The 19,648-nt window shown below is 36.6% G+C and overlaps 1 protein-coding gene across 1 annotated transcript in view; it reads right to left on the reverse strand.

Moving 5' to 3' along the window:
* Positions 1–19,648, reverse strand: part of GPC5 (glypican 5) — a 727,404-nt gene that overhangs the window by 336,121 nt on the left and 371,635 nt on the right. The window lies entirely within an intron of this gene.

Raw genomic sequence — 19,648 nt, forward strand, 5'->3', positions numbered from 1 at the left:
GAACTGGATGCAGCATTCCAGTTGTGGCCTCACCAGTACAGAGTAGAGGGGGAGAATGACCCCCCTCGACCTACTGGTCACACTCTTCCCTACGCAGCCCAGGATTCCATAGGCCCTCTTGGCGTCAAGGGCACATTGCTGGCTCATGGATAGTTTACTATCCACCAGGACCCCCAGATCCTTTTCCTCGGAAGTGCTTTCCAGCAGGTCCATCCCTAACCTATATTGGTGCCTGGAGTTCTTCCTCCCCAGGTGGAGGACCCTACACTTGCCTTTATTGAACCTCATTAGGTTCTTCTCTGCCCAGCTCTCCAGCTTGTCCAGGTCACGCTGGATGGCAGCACAGCCCTCTGGAGTGCCAGCCAGTCCTCCCAGTTTGGTATCATCAGCGAACTTTCTGAGGATACACTCTGTCCCCCATTTCATATATGTTTTTCTAGTAATTAACTGATTTTAAAAGAAAACTCCAGGATAAACAAAATGATAGCAACTAATGTTAATTACTACTACAAAGACGTCGCTTAGATAAATCTCAGTAGCTTCATAAAAGCCTCTTGCAACAAACACCATATAAGAACAGGGAATGCCTTTCACCACTCAATCAGCAGAACTTATTTATGCTGCACTTTTGATTCAAAAGTTTTATTAGAGAGTAATATGCTACCTGAAAAACAAACTACCTAGCTAAGAGAAAAAAGTTTCTTTTGTCTAGCTGCCCTGCTCCCTGCTCATTGTGTAATTCATGACACACCTCTGCCAACATAGCATTTATGGAAACAAAACACAGACAGTTTAATAAACTACACCCAGTTAAACAGGACAAATTTCTTTTCTTTTTGGCCCAGTTCAAATCATGACACAGCTCATGAAGCCAGCTGTATGACAGGATACTCTTTGTTCCTGAGCTCTGTGGCATAAATGTGGGAATGAACCTCCAGCAAGACAGTTTTTCAAACAGGGGTTGCTGTCAAGGTTTCCATAGTATAATATATATTTATATATATGCATTTTTTCAGCCTGAGAACATGCACCCCCCTGTACATTCTGTATCTTTGCCTCAGTCTTAAAAATGTATTGGCTTAATAAGGTCTTTATATTTTGCTGCTTCTCTAAACTTCAGCCCAAAGTGTTTCTGTTCTCTTTCCTCTTCCCCCCCCCTTTCTACTTATTGAACATTATTGACTTATGAATAGAGATCTGAAAACCCACACAATCCCACTAAGTTTCTTTAAATGTATGTTCAACATTGAAAAATTGTTCTTCAACTTTTTCCAAACTTTTCACTGCACTTGAAAGAGTAGAGATTAAGGAATGAATAAGCTTGGTTGCAATTTGAGTTTTGTTGTTCTCCATTCTCCTTTATTGTACAAGAGAAAATATTGTCTCCATATAAGTTCATAAATCTCAATTCTGGTTCTCTACTAAGCATGGCTAGATCTAATATAAATTCTTTATTAAATTTATACAATGCATGTACTTCTTCAAAGCTAGCTTGATACACATTAGAAATAAAGATAAAAGGCATTTAAAATGATTAGTCTACTTTGCTGTGATTTTTATAAAGTTATTATTTAAGAGGAAAAGAAACCCAGGTTATAACTGGAGGATTTTGTTGTATACACTTATTCGGTCTTCCAGCTGAATAAGGAGAATTACTAGCTGTATGCTGTATGCTGTATACTGTATGCCCAAAAAAACTAGTACAATAAATGTTCTTCACTTTCTATCGCAGGTTAAAATAATCACGTTTTCTTTTAAGTGTCCAAAAATGTTTTTTGGAAGACTGAGGCAAAAAAGTCATTGAGTACATCAGCCTTGTCTAGCCAGGTCCAGAACAGCACCTCTCCTCAGCTCCTCTATCCCTTGGAGAAGGAATTTATCACTAATGCATTCCAGGAACCTCCTGGATTGTGTATGCCCTGCTGTGTTGTCCCTCCAACAGCTATTGGGGTGATTGAAGTCACCCATGAGGACCAGGGCTTGTGAACATGAGGCTGCTCTTGTCTGTCTATAGAGAGCTTCATCTGTTTGGTCTTCCTGGTGGGGTGGCCTGTAGCAGATCCCCACTGTAACATCACCTGTCCCTGCCCTCCTTTTAATCCTGACCCATAAGATCTCAGTCAACTCCTCATCCATTTCCAAGCAGAGCTCCATGCACTCCATCTGGTCATTGACATGGAGGGTGACACCCCCTCCTCGTCTCCCCTGCCTGTCCTTCCCGAACAGCTTGTATCTTTCCATTCCAACACTCCAGTCATAGGACCCACCCCACCAGTCTCTGTGACACCAATATGATCATAGCCCTGCAGGCGTGTGCATGTCTCTAACTCCTCCTGTTTATTCCCCATGCTACATGCGTTTGTGTAGAGGCATTTAAGTTGGTCCCTCATGAAGGTGACTTACTGGTAATGATGAACCTTTTACTGGTACAAGAACTAGAGAACTACTAAATAACAAAGAGAAGTGACAAAGTTTTCTAAGAAAATACCTCATCTAGTAAGCCAGGCAATTGAATGAATTTTTAAACACATACTATAATAAAATACAGACAAATTTAAATTTGCAAGTCTAAATATTGTATTACATGCATATTAGAAGACAAAATATTCTGTTCTGTAAAATAATTGTGGGTGTCCTGAATAGCCAGCAGACTATGAATTATCAAGAGTAGTGTTCTAGCCAAAAATGTTAATGTGGTATCTTTGGGGACAGAAATAGGAATAGTAAGTGAGATTAGGGATGTTATATTAGTTCTAAATCCAATTCTTGTTTCCGCTGTTCAAAAAGGATGGCACAGGAGTTCTATTACAGTTAAGGAACAAAAAAATGCTTTTTGTTTTTAACAAAGGAGCTCATCCTTTATTGTACAAAAAAAAAAAATCCACCTCAAGAATTTATTTAACCAGCCTTGCATGTGCCTACATGGTGAACACAGATTTGACAGATTTGTTGTAGCACCCCAAAGCGTATGAAAATGCGTCAAAACTTTTTATTTGCACATTCAAAGTGAATCAAACAAATATGTATTACTGATATCATACATTTAAAAAATCTATGAGGGATCTTCTATATCAAAATAGTTTATTAACTGTTCTGGTCAGGTTCTTAAAAAAAAAGAAAAAGAATATATTTATGTTCTGGATCAAATGGGTTTTGGTCTTAAAGCATGAATTAATTCAGAGGTTCAAGGACAGTTTATGCAGGAGGTCAGACTAAATAACCAAAATGGTCCCTTCTGGCTATCAGAAATCTATAAATTCATGTTGGTAAATCTGGTTTAATTGAGAAGACTTTTTTACTTTCCTGTGCTTGCAGGAAGTTACAAGTGATTTCATATCTCATGAGTGACAACACTGAAAGGCAAGGGAACTTAAGTTTACACTGTTGAAACTGATGTGATATTGGTTCTCTTTCAACAAAAACCTAGTATCCTATTTACTTATCTTACACATCATATACCTTCAGGGGAAACATTGATTTTCTATGAATTTTATTTTATTCTTTTTCAATAAAAATATCTTGATGACACTCTGTTGCAATCAATGTGAACTAAGCTCCATCATATTTCCTCTCATTTATGTGCGTATTGTAAGTACTTGTGGAGGGAAACCCAAAGGAGTCCAGCAGTGAATCCAATTTACCTAATCAAATCAAATCTAGAAGAATTATTTCTAGAAGTATGACTATTTTGAACTCTTTCAAATGGGAGAATTAAACTGTGCTAAAGTTTTTTCCTCTGCTTAGCATTACATACCTGAATACTTAAAAATACAGCATTTCTCTTTACTGATCTCATTAAAAAAACCTCTTATACCTCTGTAGGCCAGAATCTCCTGCAGGATTTCATTTCCAATAATGGAAAAGATCCTTAAAAAACCTGTGTATTCTAAATTAGAAGTCCAGTTTATATTGGAGACTGGTATTTAGATAAATAGTATTACAACTCTTTTAGTCCCTCATGATTGTGCCCAGTGTGTTTCTTTTAAATAAAAATCTATAGCTATAGCCTTTACATCCCTGAGATGATGCAGAAAGTTCAAGCAATGCACCCATTGCTATGTCAAACCCACTGTTTTATGCCAAAGATACAGGGCTAAAATTCTGCATTTCAAGTCTGCAGACTCATTCCGCTCCATAAAATCACCGACCAAATAGCAGCCTGAAATTCTGATAGAAGTAACACAAAATTTCTCTCCAGTCTAAGCCAACATATCTGAACACAGAAAGAAATAGATATCCATTCTCCTCACTGAACATGAACAAGAATCACTAAGGTGGCTGTGAGCCAGCACTGCACCACACAGCTCTAACCTGTCCTTTGTGCTTTCTTGATATACTTTTACTACCTCAGGATCAAAACAGCTGCTGCTTGAATAGTAGAAATAGGAATTACCCCAGTTTATTATTATACTACTACTTCAAAATCCAGACATTTCTTCTCAGTAGTTATTTATGTGGCATTCAAAACCACTTAGAAAGCAAACACAATTTTCACAGAAAGCTAACTCCTGAATTAGGTAGAAATGACTAACAATTTTCACTGAAGGTACAGGTCAACAAAGCCAAGCTGTGGGCTTAAGCATGAGCATACACTGTCCATTTTGTTCCATCATTAGCATGCTTCCCAGCCATCACAGATTTTAACTGACTCAGCTAGTACTCTCCACAAAAATGCCTGACCCCAATTTGAGCCTTAGCATAGTCTAGGGACTGTTCCCAGCAGGAAGCCTGGATATGGTTATTCTGCTCTGGGAAGTAGGACACTTGCAGTCCCTGACCAATTTTGTGTAATGCAACAGATGATACAACTTTTTGGGATGTCTACAGTGCTGAATAAAAGAGAGCCAGGGACGAGCTAGAGCAATAGATACTGAATGTCGACGTTTCTCAATCTTCATAATTTACATCTGATTTGGATTATTCTAACCAGTTCTCCCAAAGGTAAATCTCTTATTAAAGACACCAATTGTAAGCACTGGGGACAGGAAGCACTGTGTGCTCTCGTCCTTGATCCTATTCTTATTTAGCAATATAGATACAGCTCCTAAATGTAATTGTCTATCAAAAAGTATTCTTTTCCTCATTTGTTACATTATTAAAGACAAAGTCTTCTCTGCTGTAAAAATCTTACTTTATATCTGGTAGTGCATTTTATAGCTAAAACCCCTCAAGTTCTCAAGTGAGTTCTGTCATGAGTGATTGCTCTTCTTTCCAGTTATTACTGGTTCCAAGTGAATACAGGAGCAAAAGCTTGGCTCTTGTTCCTTGCTGCAATCCCTGCTAGTACAGTTATGCACATTATCAACTTGATTTGTTTAAAAAATATTTAGGTTTTTTTGGACTTAAAAAAATGCATGTCTTGCTAACATCTCACTGAAGGTTTAAATCATTCTCAGAAAATTAAGTAAACAAGTCAAGCATTTCTAAGATAACAAATGAGAGCAATATTAAACCCCAGAATAGTAGCTTGTGCTCTTCTTTCTGTTTAGGTAGTTGAAATAACAGAACAAAAGTCACATTATATTTGATTAATGTTTAGAGATTAATATTCTTTGCCTGTTTCACCCGTCTGTGAAGACAGCATAGCTACAAGCAGAACTAGATGATAATAATAATGAAAGAGAAACATGTACTTTTCAGAAAAAAAAACATCACCAGCAAAATTTCATTTTAAATATTTCTAAAGCTATAGCATAAGCTTCTTCAGTATCTATTCTTTAGAGCCATGGATCTGCTTGGATTTTTTATTTCACTGATCTTTTCTGTTCATCTGTTTCATTGTATTCCTTTGAAGGTTATTGGTATAATCCCATCCACTAGACATTACAAGTAATTTTTCAGATAATTTGCAAATAATTTTATTCTTTAAATTCCCTCATGTGTATTTTCAAGGGTGGACAATAATAGACATGACATACATTAAATCATTTTCTTCTATTGTAATAGTAGTGAAATAACATTCTTCTTCAGAAGCTGAAATTCTGTCTCTCCAGAACAGACTATGAAACACTAGATAGCTTAATATCAAATATTTGAATGAACAATTGAGTTCTAACAAGGATGAATAAGAAGATTGATTTAAATAATATGGCATAGTGTGACCAGATAAAGCTCATTTTAAAAAGCTTACCCAAGATTTTGAGTGGCTTTTGGCTCCAGATCCTTAAACTTCAATGTAGATCTCAAAAAATTTAAGTGTTTTTCTGTAAGTAAGGTGTCTAAGGTGCTCACTAGTAGTTTGCACGTTAGATGTTTCATTCAATTTTCTGGACATAGCTGTCTAGCGCCATTCAAGATGGCCTAGAGTACTTGTGGCACTACATAGGTGGAGAGATGTGATAATAGAGAATTTGTCAAAGACATTCTGGAGCCGCAAGTGGAGGCCAAGGGAAACTGAGCAGCTGGAATGGCTCCAGGCATCTTTGTACGTGCAATTGAATCATAATCCTAGTCAACAGAGCCAATAGAAAGCTGAGACCTATTCAAATGAACAAAGGCACGTGTCTAAATTGAGATTTATAGAAAAGAAATAATTGCTAAAAAAGTTTTCCAAGTGAATTGTTAATTCTTTTAGCCAGACACTACATTTTTTGTTTGTTTCTTTGGTACCAACACAGCTCCTAGGCCAAGTGGATAAAAGCACAATGGGATCCCAACTATTACCTCTATGTTATAGCTATAAAATGGAAAATTTCATTGTTTCTTTGTAAGTTCTCTCTCTCTACAAATGTACCAGGAAGAATAAATATCCAATTAATTGTGAGAAAAAATGCTGATTACAACTTAAGAATTAAATTTTTAAGAATTAAAGAATTTTCTGAAAAAAGTTTGAAACCAAACATTTTCAGTGCTAACAACTAGAACTGACAAACGCACATGGAGAATTAATCACAATTATATATATTGAACTCAGCCAATTTCGAATACTCTGATGACTATCATTACACAGGACAGTTTTTCAAATAAGAGAAGAAACCAAAGCATACCCAAGAAGATGTGGAATGGAAAAGAATTCACCAATCTTCAAGAATTCGTTTACATGAACACAAGTACATGAACGTCAGTTAGTTCATTATCATGCACTGGTTTGTACTGATAACAGTATCAATCATTTATTGATGATGGCTGTTTCTTAGAAATAAAACTCATGACAGTAGCAAAATAATAAATGTTTATTTTATTATTTTAAGAATAAAATACTCATTTAATGCTTCAATAAGCATGTTTATATAAAATAGCTACTGAAAAATAAGCTAGGATTGGATTCTATAGAAAATTATCTATACTACATCACTTGTCCATCTGTGTATTTCTAGTCTCTGGCAATTCTGAGCTTATATCTACAAAAGGAGAAGTTACCTCACTTTTATGACATGGATTGTTGTTTAAAAAGAGTTAATGATCTGTAAACCCTAGTTTCCTCTCAGTATTAGTGAAAACTTAAGACTAAAGTTACAGCTGAAGTGAATTAATGGCAGATCATGACAGAAAATGAAAATTGCAGACAAACTATTTCAGGGCCTGATTTCTCCTCATACTTCACAGATCTGCAAGTGAAAGGGCATGCTTATTAAGCCAGTTAAAGAAAGAATTTTAAAAATATCAACACCTTCTGGAATGCTTTTCGCTTTATAAGAATAACCTGTTACTTGACATTTCATCTGGAGGGCCATTCAGAAAATGTTGCAGAAAAAGCTGTATTACAATAATCAGTGATGCCATCGTGAGCAAAATTATTACCAGATTATTAGGGGTACATTACATTTCCTATTGCTACCTTATTATGACTGGATTAATTGGTGATTTATCCAGAGAACTGATTTCAGGATGTGTAATTCAGTGGATGGTCAGTGGAGGTGACTCAACATCAGTGCTGGCTCACACACTGCTTTCACTTATCCACCAGCAGCATGATAAAGCTACTTTCTTTTTCCCTTGATAACATTTCCAGCCATCATGTGAGTCAACTCTGGAGTGGAGGAAAAGCAGCAGCTGCTGTGTAAAATCCATGACGACTAAGTTGACAGCAGGGTTAACATTGCATTTAAGGAGATGTTTGAATGTTAATAACCATGCCTCTAACCGTTTCTGCTATATCATCCAAACACAAATTTAGAAGTCAAAAAGAAGAGCTTCCTGATAGTTGGATAGGATTCATGTCAGTGAATTATAGGTATTTACACTCGAGCTACTCATCCCAGTATCTTCTGGTCACCAGAAACAGGAATCAAGTCCCTCCTCTGACTTGCTTTAGGTTTATCTGTAGGATGAGGTGGACTGCATCCTAGAACCACCTATTTCTCTCTATTGGTAAGAAAAAAATCATCCCAGATATGTGTAGATATATGGCTACATAAATCCTAAAATTTAAGACTGTTAAAAAGCGGTGCATAACAATTAAGGCGTCTCATAAAGAATGCAGTTTTGCTGTAAAATTATGCCAAAAGCTCGCCACTGTTGATTCAGCTGGAAATCCATTCTGGTCATTTGACCTGGGGAGTCAAAGACATCCAAACTTGCTCCTAAGATATCATTCTTTTGTTCCTGGCTTTAAAATTGCCACAAAAGCCCTGTGAGCTGACTAAGCTTTCAACAAGTTTTTCCTCATTGTAGCACACAGCACAGAGAGCTGACTTAAAGCAAAAAAACCCCTCAAGCTTCTGCTTTATCTGTACCATTTTTTGGTTGTATGAAAAATGAACAAATGTATTCAGGACAATAGAATTATTCAGTTCCCCCCAGACAAGGAACTGATTGAATTTTTGTCAGCTTGAGGTCTTTGCAACTTAATTTAGGTTACTGACTAACTTTTAAAAATCCTTTTTAATTATTGTATACAGCTTAGGAAAGAAATTCTTTTCTATCTATTTTGACATTATAATTGAGCCTCACATACACCATTCTATAAACTGAATAAGCTTCTGTGACAGATCAATAGTATGTTTCATTCAGCTGAGGCGATGTGCATGTTTAACACACAGCACAGATGAAGCTGCTTAGAGCTTGGAAAATAAAAATACAGCCTAGAAGACAACACAGATATATCAAGGAAGCAGTTACAGAATTAATATTTCCCACTTTCTGAAGTAGTTTTATAAGAGTTTCAGAGATACCAATTATCCAGCTTTTTGTGAAGAAATAGGAAATCAAGAAGCAAGGGGAACAATAAATTTGTTTAAATGAAATGGAAGCTGATTGATCATTAACAACAAAAAAGACAACTCATCTAAAGTTTGATGTTACAATTTGGACAAATTGACTGGGACTATGGTGGTTAACAAAACATAATATGAAGGATGCAGATATGAGGAGTGCTACCTCCTCCTAAGATGCGCTATGGGGAAGGACTCTGTTGTTCTATCTCAGGTATGAGAAGATCTCACAAGGCAGTTATGATCACTTTGTATCTCTCTAGTATTTTTTTCTGAAAAGAAAAGGCTAAAATAATATTGCAGCAGGAAATACAAGAGTCACAAAGAAGTAAATAAATCTGTTTCTATTCCCATATCATGCTGCCGCGGACGGACTGATTAACTTCACTAGTTAGAGTGAAGTAGTGAAATATTTATTAAGGTGAAATACTGAATATTTATTAAGGTGAAAAGCTGCCATACAGAAGAGCTCAAAGGGCTCTTGGACTGTCCACTATTTATACAGTAAGATAATTGACCTATAGTCATATTCTCATGGGAACAAAATTTCTAGGTCCCCACTCCAGACAGTGTTTTGGCTATGTTGCCAGCCATCCCCCAAAGTCCAGGTGCAAGTTATCACAACTGATGTTGGGATGGCCATGGTGGCCAAGGCCCGAGCAGGAGACCGGGGTGGGGTGAAGCAAAACAGGGAGAGCACACCGCCACACATACCACTCTAATACCATACTCATTTGCAGGCTCTATGCAACTGAGTTATTCTGATGGGTATTTTGCGTGACATAGCTCAGTTTTATCAATAAGTCATGAAGCTAATGAGTGGTTATAAAGCCTGTTCTCTGACAACTGATAATGACATTGTGAAATAATTCATCCATGGTTTATCAGTACAATCACTGAGTTGATAAGAACAATTATCATTGGTGCCTAGCACATAACAGGGAATAATTAACTGATTATTGACAAACAGGACATAGTAAATCTTTTAATTCCTTGACGAGACAGAAAAATCTTGCTTTTAGCGTTGGGCAAATATTGGAAATAAGTTACAACAGCAAGTGGCACATGGAAGGTAGACTTGACATGCATACACCCCAGCCATCTCCACAGCAGAAAAGTCGAAGTGAGCAGCTCAGTCCAACAGTTACCTGGGCCAGGAGAAGTGTTTGTAGGGCTCTCAGCATTTCAGAAATCTAACACAAATGACAGCATATGCCTCCAAGGCACTTATGTCTGCCAACTAATAACTGCTGTAGATGGCAGATCCACAAAAGACGTGTGACCTGCACTTAATCAGGAATATGGATTTTATTTTCTAATCTATCTGCACATAAATCATTGATTCTTATAGTTTCTAGGTCTAGAAGAGGAAGTACAGAATAATACTTTATGTAGACTTCACCTATCTCCAATAAAACTGAGGCATATATAGATAGCAAAAGGTGCTACCACAAGTGATTTATGCACTCAGAGAACCAAGACTCTTATGTACATTTATGGCTAAATTGTCATACAGAAAAGTATGGCATCACATCCCGTTATGACAGAATTTTATAGGTTTCCTAAACAAATGCTAAAAGTCTTTTAGCAAGAAATAAAAATTTCAAACAGTATATCTTTATAAAAGTAGTACACTCCCAGAAACATTTGAAACCAAGTTAAATACAAAAAGAAAGTAAGAGGAAGCCTTTTACATTAGCCATTGTTCTGTAGATAATACAAGTTAAAAATCATCCCTCATACTTAACAAAATGCAAGCATTAAAAATACTTTTCCATCTTCAGCAGCTGCATACGTACTTTTTCCTTAGATCAGAGCATTTTAAATTACCTAAAAGATGAGGTAGGAGTAGACACCTATGAAATTTAATACAGAACTTACTTACTATGAAACAAAACCCTTCAGTATTCATTTATCTCACAGTGGACCATAACAATGCTGTCTATAACCCAGTTTTGTTGGGGAAGGATTCTCTGTGCAAAAATAGTTTCCCCCCCAATACAAAAGAAATTAAGCAGGACCTTAAAACAATTAATAAGCAGGAACCTCCTTAGGTTAGTGAGATAAAGCATTAATGACAAAAGCATACCACCAGTCCTTATCTGTGACGTTGTCCGGCCCAGTCTTATTTATAAGAGTTTGCCACACAACACACCACAGCAAAAACATACATCCAGAGTCTTCTGCCTTATATGCCAAGTTTTTCTTAAGGTCCTGTATATCTTCTTTTCATTTACAATGTATCTCCTTCAGACAGAAAGCTAGCACAAAGTCAAGTACATCATTATTTCTTTCTATAGCGTCTCCGTCTCTGGAGACATTCAAAACCCACCTGGACACATTCCTGTGCAACCTGCTCTAGGTGGACTCACTTTGTCAGCGGGGTTGTAATAGACGATCTCCAGAGGTCTCTTCCAACCCCATATCATTCTGTGATTCTGTGATCCTGTGATTTATGCCCCACTTAAGCCTTACAGGGAAAGTTTTCCAGTCGCTGAGATTGTGTGCTGGCACTCTTCAGAAGGTAAGTGAATTCTCAGTGAGGTTAAAACAAGGCCTTCCTGCCACCCAATATACTCCCCATCCTTGTTCTTGAGTTATCATTTATTTTCATGACTTCTATAGAATTATACTCCTTTGGTTATGCTCATTGCGTAGTAAGGCTGCTTTGCATAAATTGAGACATCATATATGAAGGGCTGTATTTTTAAATCCTCTTTGCCTCCAAACTATTCTTAAAATAGTTGCTATTGCTTAGTCTTGTCAAAGTGCATCATGCCTGTTTTTCAAAATCTTCAACAGAATTAAGGTATCCTTAAAGTATGGCTGCGGTGGAGGAGGGGACACTTACATTAGTTGAGAACAGCTTTCTTGGTGCATAAAGCGGACCGTTTACAATCAGAGCCTTCTCAGAAATCTTTGATAGAACTATTCTTTAGATCCCATTGGGTCTTTGTATGTGTGGTAAGATTATAACTTTTCTCAGAAAAGCTAGCTTCAAGTTCAAGTAGCTGCCTATACTCTTTCTCTGCAACATTACTTATTCAGATGCAATCAAATACCATGCAGAATATTATCAAATAGAAGAAGCCTTTTTTGAAATTCCTGAGAAAGCCTGGCTCATCCATTTTGCAGCTGTAATATGTGCGCAATAGTCTAATTATAGTAATCCTAATCTATGCAGACTGTGTTATTAAACGTGACATATACTTTAATTGTTGACAGATGACTTTGAAACCTGCATAAATATTTATAAGATCACATGTGTTCCTGTAGCTAGCACACACAAAAATTCCAGGTATATTAGTCTGACTTTTCTGAATCCTTTTATATGCTCATGCAAACTCAGGATTTCTGTTATGATATTTTATTGTTTAGGCTATCTGAAGACTTATAAGGAAAAAAGAAAATATTTTTAAAGTGAAATGAATAGTGCATAGATTACAGACAGTTCTCATTACTTTGGAAATCAGAGTACTTTTTCAACAGTATATTGTATTGTGTTAGTCCACATGCTCACAGTTATTAAATACTGCCATTATGCTGCTTATTCATAATCATTTGTCTTCACTGATCACATACACAGGAGATATCAATAGAAACCTTCAAATCTCCAAGAACAGTGCAGAAAAACAGAATAAATCCAGCAACACCATTTATTGACATGTGGATCTAGTGCATATCTAGTGTTCCTCTTTTTTAGAACTTAGAAATCTTCATTCAAATCACATATAATGAAAAACCTGGTTACTGAAAAAACACCTAAACCAACTAGACAAGGCAACATTTACAAAAAGTACCACATAGAAAATTGATTCAACTACCTGAGTTTTTCAAAGATGTCCTAGGGTAGGCTTAAACTAATGAATAATGTGAAGACTGAGGGGTCACAAAAGTCACAAAAACTGCACATGTATCTTTTCAGCTGTAGGAGTGGGAGTCGATTCATGTAGCTTTAGCAATCTAAACTTGGTCATCTGTCTCTGCAGAAAGACAGGCACGTCCAGTAATTAATCTCAGCCTATTCAGAACTGGAAGGTGTTCACTAAAGTCATAAGTCAGATTCCCTGCTTGTATTCTCAGTTTTGAAAAATACAAGCATCTGTGCAGGAATGAGGTTTAATTTTTTTTCACTGTAGGATTTGTCTACTCAATTTAGACATCTGCAGGCTAAGTTAAGTGGTACCAGACACCTTTTAGAGTCACTAAACCTTTTATAGGCAATAGAAAGAAACAAACATCTTCAGAAGACTGACCTCATCCTTAAATAAACCATGTAAGAATGCATGGACGGACGCATTACTGATTTGGGAAGGGGATTAGCTGGCAGTATGTATTCCAAAGAGCATTGATTTTTTTCCTTGAATTCTTGCACGAAAAGCTCTTTCTGGCAAAAATAACTCTCCTTCAGAAAATGAGGGTAGGAGGTGACCATTTAAAAGAACAAAGTTATAATGAGAAACTTTAGCATTTAACTGGAAAAACTATAACCAGGAAGTGATAGAATACTAAGTACTTTCAAGGGGTGTGAATTTCTTCCTTGAAAGTCTGGTGAAGAGATCAATCAGAAAGGAAGGAAAGAAAGTAAACATCAGCTATTTGATTGCAGTCTTCCTACTGTCCCAAAGACAGAGAAAAAATATTTTAAAAGTTCTGAGAGTAAATTATAAAAGAATTTGGTTTATTCGTCTTCCTTACAATTAATATAGATCTTTACAGCAAGTTTTATGCATTTTTTTTAGCACAGCAAAAGTAAGCTTTGAATTCCTTTCCTTGTATCGGAAATATTTCACACAAAGCATGCCAACAACTAAACATCAGAAATAAATGAGTCAGCATTCTAAAGCTTTTATGAAACATAAAAAATCTTGAATTCCTTTGAGATGAGCCATGTTTATTGTATTATATTTTCTCTCACATAGAGTATCTAATTAGGAAAATACTAGAAACTCCTATTCAATGCAGTTCTATATTTTTCATTTTATTGGAAGTATGAATTTCTAGCATTAAAGACTCCATTACAAAATTAAGAAATCATTGTAAAAGCGTAAAAGAAATATCATAAGAATTTTTTGTAAGGCACTTTGGGTGTTTTCAATTTATCATAATCCAATTGCATATGTACATGTTCTAGCTGCTCTGGGGATAATATATGACAGATGGAGTTTGAATTTTGTTTCAAATGCTAGCATATATTGCACTTAACCTGAGAAGGATTTCATTATTGCAATGCATTCATTTCTGCATGGTTCTGTAATGTAAATTTATGTAGAAATAAGAATCATTAAGAGATCAAGTATTAATGCAGAAAAATACAGAATGCTTTTGATAAAATATGAGTGAGAATATATAAAAATTTTAAGTCTGAGGTTTAGTTTCTAGTGTTCAGTGTTTCCACTTCTCTTTATATCTTTTAAAAATTGAATATTTAATAAATTTTAATCCTAGAAGATGTTCAAGTCTGGAGTTTTGCATACAATCATTTCAATAATACACTCCTTGTATATGGGTAGTATAGATGTTAGCAGAGATCCAGGTAGACAACGTCCACAGCCTTCCCCACATCGAGAACGCGGGTCACATGGTCATAGAAAGAGATCAAGTTGGTCAAGCAGGATCTCCCTTTCATAAACCCATGCTGGCTGGCCCTGATCCCTCGGCTGCCCTGCAGTTGCCATGAGAGCTCACTCAAGATGATCCTCTCCATGATCTTTCCCAGTACCGAGGTCAGACTGACAGGCCTATAGTTTCCCGGATCCTCCTTCCGGCCCTTCTTGTAGATGGCCGTCACATTGGCCACCCTCCAGTCATCTGGTACCTCTCCTGTTGACCAGGATTGTTGATAGATAATAGAGAGAGGCTTGGTGAGGTCTCTCGCCAGCTCCCTGAGTACCCTTGGGTGAATCCCATCTGGCCCCATGGACTTATGCGTGTCCAGGTGCATAAGCAAATCATTAACTACTTCCTCCTGGATTACAGGGGGGTTGTTCTGCTCTCCATTCTTATCTTCCAGCCCAGGAGGCTGAACACCCTGGGGGTAGCTGGTCTGACTATTGAAGACAGAGGCAAAGAAGGCATTAAGTATCTCAGCCTTCTCCTTGTCCTTGGTCGCAATGTTTCCCCCCCGCATCCAGTAAGGGATGGAGATTTTCCTTGACTCTCTTTTTGTTGACGCATTCATAAAAACTTTTTTTGTTGTCCGTTATATTAATGGCCAGGTTGAGTTCCAGCTGGGCTTTTGCCTTCCTAATTTTTTCTCTGTATAACCTAACAAGATCTCTGTACTTGAAGTAGGGGGAGATGCTCTCCCCCTACTTCTTGCTCCCAGGAGAAGAGGAGATAAAGAGATTTATGAGTTTAGAAGGAACTAAACTACTTTAATGAAATATTGATAATAAAATAAAAAGGAAATAATGAAATAGATACAATATATGCAAAACTGTATCAAGGTCCCAGGATGACATCACTGGCAGGGAAGATGTACTGCACCCACAGTGCAACCCACAGCCCTGGTGGCCTGACTGTCCCTTATCTAGTAGAAGCAAATAATGGACTCTACAGTTACATCTATGCTGATTCTACAGTTACATCTATGCTAACACTCATCCATAGTATGCATCTTTAGCAGCCCAGGAGACAATCTTGGGCATTAGAATGCAATTGGCCATATATCAAAATTGCTAGTATGGTTTTGACTCATGACAATCACCAAGTAACCTCTTTGGTAAGAGGTTGAATGAACCCTAGTGTTCATTCAGAAGTTACAACAAGCCAGAAACCCAATCCCAATTGTCAGTTTGGGTGTAGCTGCCCTGTTTTGAGGGGTGCGAAAATATCTGTACGAAACCAAGCTGTTCCAGAGCAGTTAGCCTTAGCAGTAGAGAACAAGCTCAGGCATGTCAATTCTGTTAGAGTACATGCAGCTAGAGTGTCTTTCCTATCAACTTTATATCTTCAGAATTCACCCTAAACATTTTTTAGATTTGAAAACTACAATCTAGCTCCCCAGCTTTCAGTATTATCACAAGTCCTCTTTAATATGCCCATGAGCTTCTTTCAGTTCAATTGTATCAACACATTTTCCTTAGGTAGACTTAATGTCAGCTAGTTTCCTGATAAATAATATTAAAAAAAAAAAAACCAGTTTCTTGAAATTTATTATCACAGACACAATAGTAGAGAAGAGAAAAAAATAAAAAAATAAAAAATAAAAAACAAAAGAGAAAAACTGAGCAATTATCATATTCAGATTAGAAAATTGATAATATCTGAATGTTTTAGATTATCCTCATTACAAACATTGCAGCAGTAGCAAGACCATGAGCTGCAGAAAATGAAGAGATTGCATCTGTTTCTCTTAAATGGTAACTGCTGCTATAATCAAGGCCTCCATCTCACAACAATTGCAATATGCTGAATTGAGATGAATCCCACCCTAAGCATCAGTAAATCTGTGGTAAGTGTCCATGTGGATGATTTTAGTTGATATAATATTACTTGAATTGGGTTAGCTTTCTATCCATAAAGGCTATACTAACACATTATCTTACTCTTATCAGAGATTAAAAATGTGTATGCTGATAATCACTGCATACAGTAAGTGGTTCACTTGGCATATAGCTGTTCAATTCTGTATTTGAGCCTTAGGTCCCCAACTTTGATTGTAATTGCTGCTCTAAGGCTACATCTACATTAGCAAGTTCTGTGGTCCAACAGAAAGAGACCTAAACACCAAAGCAGTTGGTGCTGACAACCTACTCCTAATTCTTCATACTTTTATTTTTCTAGTTTTTGAGAAACTCTGGTGTAATCCCTGGGACTGGATTCCTCTTTATTGCTGCATTGCATTGGATTTGCTCCAGGAGTGCATCTTCTGAATGGAGCCTACAGGAAAGCCGGAGAGAGACTCTTTGCCAGGAAGTGAAGTGACAGGACAAAGGGTAATGGTTTTAAATTGGAAGAGGGGAGATTTAGATTAGATAACAGAAAGAAACTCTTTACTGTGAGGGTGGTGAAGCACTGGAACAGGTTGCCCAGGGAAGCTGTTGGTGCCCCATCCCTGGAAGTGTTTAATGCCAGGCTGGATGGGGCTTTGAGCAACGTGCTCTAGTGGGAGGTGTCCCTGCCCATGACAGGGGGGGTTGGAACTGGATGATCTTTAAGGTCCCTTCCAACTCTAACCATTCTGTGATTCTATGATTGTATGATTCTGGTTAACTTTCATCTAAGAGGAATCAAATTTGTGTATTCTGAGACTGGTCTGCATGTTCAGTGGTGGCAACCAAGTGGACTCCTGATATACATTTAAACACTAATGCAGGTGCAATTTTAAACATCTTAGAACAGCACCGAGTGTACACCCATTTGTAATAACAACACGAGTAGCCATGAAACAGATATTTGTAGATTTTTACAGAAGCCATCCATGTTTGTAGAGGGTGGTTTTGTAATACTGACTGGAGGAGGTGGAAAACAAGAGAGGAAGGAGAATGATATGAAAATTGTTATCCAAATCTTTCCTGTTTTCCAAAACGAGGTAAAATTTGGAATGAATGAATATTTGTTTTGCCATCTTTTACTGTGTTTTAAAAAAAAAAAGCCTTTGCTCTCCAATTTGTACTCACAGAAGATGATGAGGATACACACACAAATACATAGAAAAATTGTTCATTTGGGGAAGTTTCAAATAGTCAGCTCCAACAGAATACTCAGAAATGTGGCAAAGAATGCAGCTTGCAGTAGACTACCATATTTTGAGATACAATTTATTCTGGCATAATAAAAACCATCTGCTTTCACACTATTACTACTTCTATTACATAATTGAGTCACTACCTTATTTTCTTTTACCAGATCATTTTTCTCTGGTTCACATCTTGCAAGTAGCGTAAGTCAGGAATACCGAAATGAAGCCAGATATTGCAGCAGACATATTTTCTATCAAGAGACCTCAAAGTAATAGATGATCTAGGAGAACAAAATTTCACCTATGTAGTTTTGACACTGGGGCCTCATTTTATGATTTTAATTATTCTGTTTAGCTATTACAGTTTTAAGTGTTTTGTGGTAATCAGCAGAAACTAATTAGATGTAAAACTGTAAGACTTTCATTTTCAAACACTATCTTAATTACATTGTAAATGCTGATATTAACAGATTACACAGCAGTTTGTTTGGCTGCTTCATTAAATGATTGCTAGAGAGTGCTTTAGAAGCAGTAATAAATGCACACTAATACCCTCAGAGTCTGCAGTAGTGGACAATTGAGGGAAAGACATAGAAATTACGTACATTTACTTTAAAGCACAAGAGATAGAGAAGGACCATTACTTACATCCCCAAAGTTGCAGAGTGACATGGGAGCCACCTTTCATCATTAATGACACAAAATGTTCCTGGACATGAATGGATTAATAGAAATGGGTCTAGTATATTAACTCTGAATTGTTAATCCTCATAATTCAAAACAAAACTGAAGAAAATGTTAACCAAAGAGGAAAAAAAAATATCTAAATAGCAGCCAAATACATTAGTGAAATAATTCTTTCAACAGTGATAGTACTACTTCAAGGGCAAATGCAGCCCTATATGAGAGAACATATATTTTAATTTTATTTGGTTATTTTTAAGTAATTATGTAGCTTTAAAATGCCATCAATTTGCTTTGGTAACATCTCTGTGGTAAATTATTATCACGTTATTCAGAATTTTCCTCCTGCAACATGAGGATTATGAAAACGAAGCCAAACATACCAGTGTGACATGCTATTGGAACAAAACATACAGAGAACCTTGGTTTAACCCTTGCAAATACCTCTTTGGGATACTGTGTTTATTCCAGGAGTCTGATTTAACAACAGAATAAACTCTTGGCAAAAAAAAACCAGAAGACAAAACAGCTGGTTGCATTCCTGCCAAGCAGTTTCATAGTTCATAAACCCTCAAAAAACAAATGAAATACATTAACATCAAACAATTCTTGGATTCTACCAGAAATCTTTCACTTCACATTTGAACACTATAGTGTAACCTCATTTTTTCTGAAACTAACCCATGCTCACTTCAAAGTCTTTCTGCAAAATAATCAGCATGCTGAGAGATTCAACAAAAATAGTAAGACAGGACTAATTTTACTCTTTCAGGAAATCATGGGAAGCCATTAAATACTGCAGCCAAATTCAGAGCCATTTTATTTACTCTGCTTTGAATTCAGGGCATGAAAGTGAATTATCACATTTTTGTATGAAACAAAAGTAGAAAGTATGGACAGTGACAGCATCTATGCAATTATAAAAAAAATAGTGTTTGATCACAGATACTAAACAATTATACTATTTGTTATTCTAAATATAAAAGAAAACTTACCACATATTGACAAAGCTGAATTTTAGCTGTATCAATGGTATATTAAATAGTCTACGTCCTCATGACTCATTTTAATGCTGGCACAGATAATAAGCAGAACGCTTTCAAAGACTGACATGTAATCTATGAAA

Source organism: Numenius arquata, chromosome 1 (assembly GCF_964106895.1).
Source record: "Numenius arquata chromosome 1, bNumArq3.hap1.1, whole genome shotgun sequence".
In the NCBI taxonomy this organism is placed as follows: domain Eukaryota; kingdom Metazoa; phylum Chordata; class Aves; order Charadriiformes; family Scolopacidae; genus Numenius; species Numenius arquata.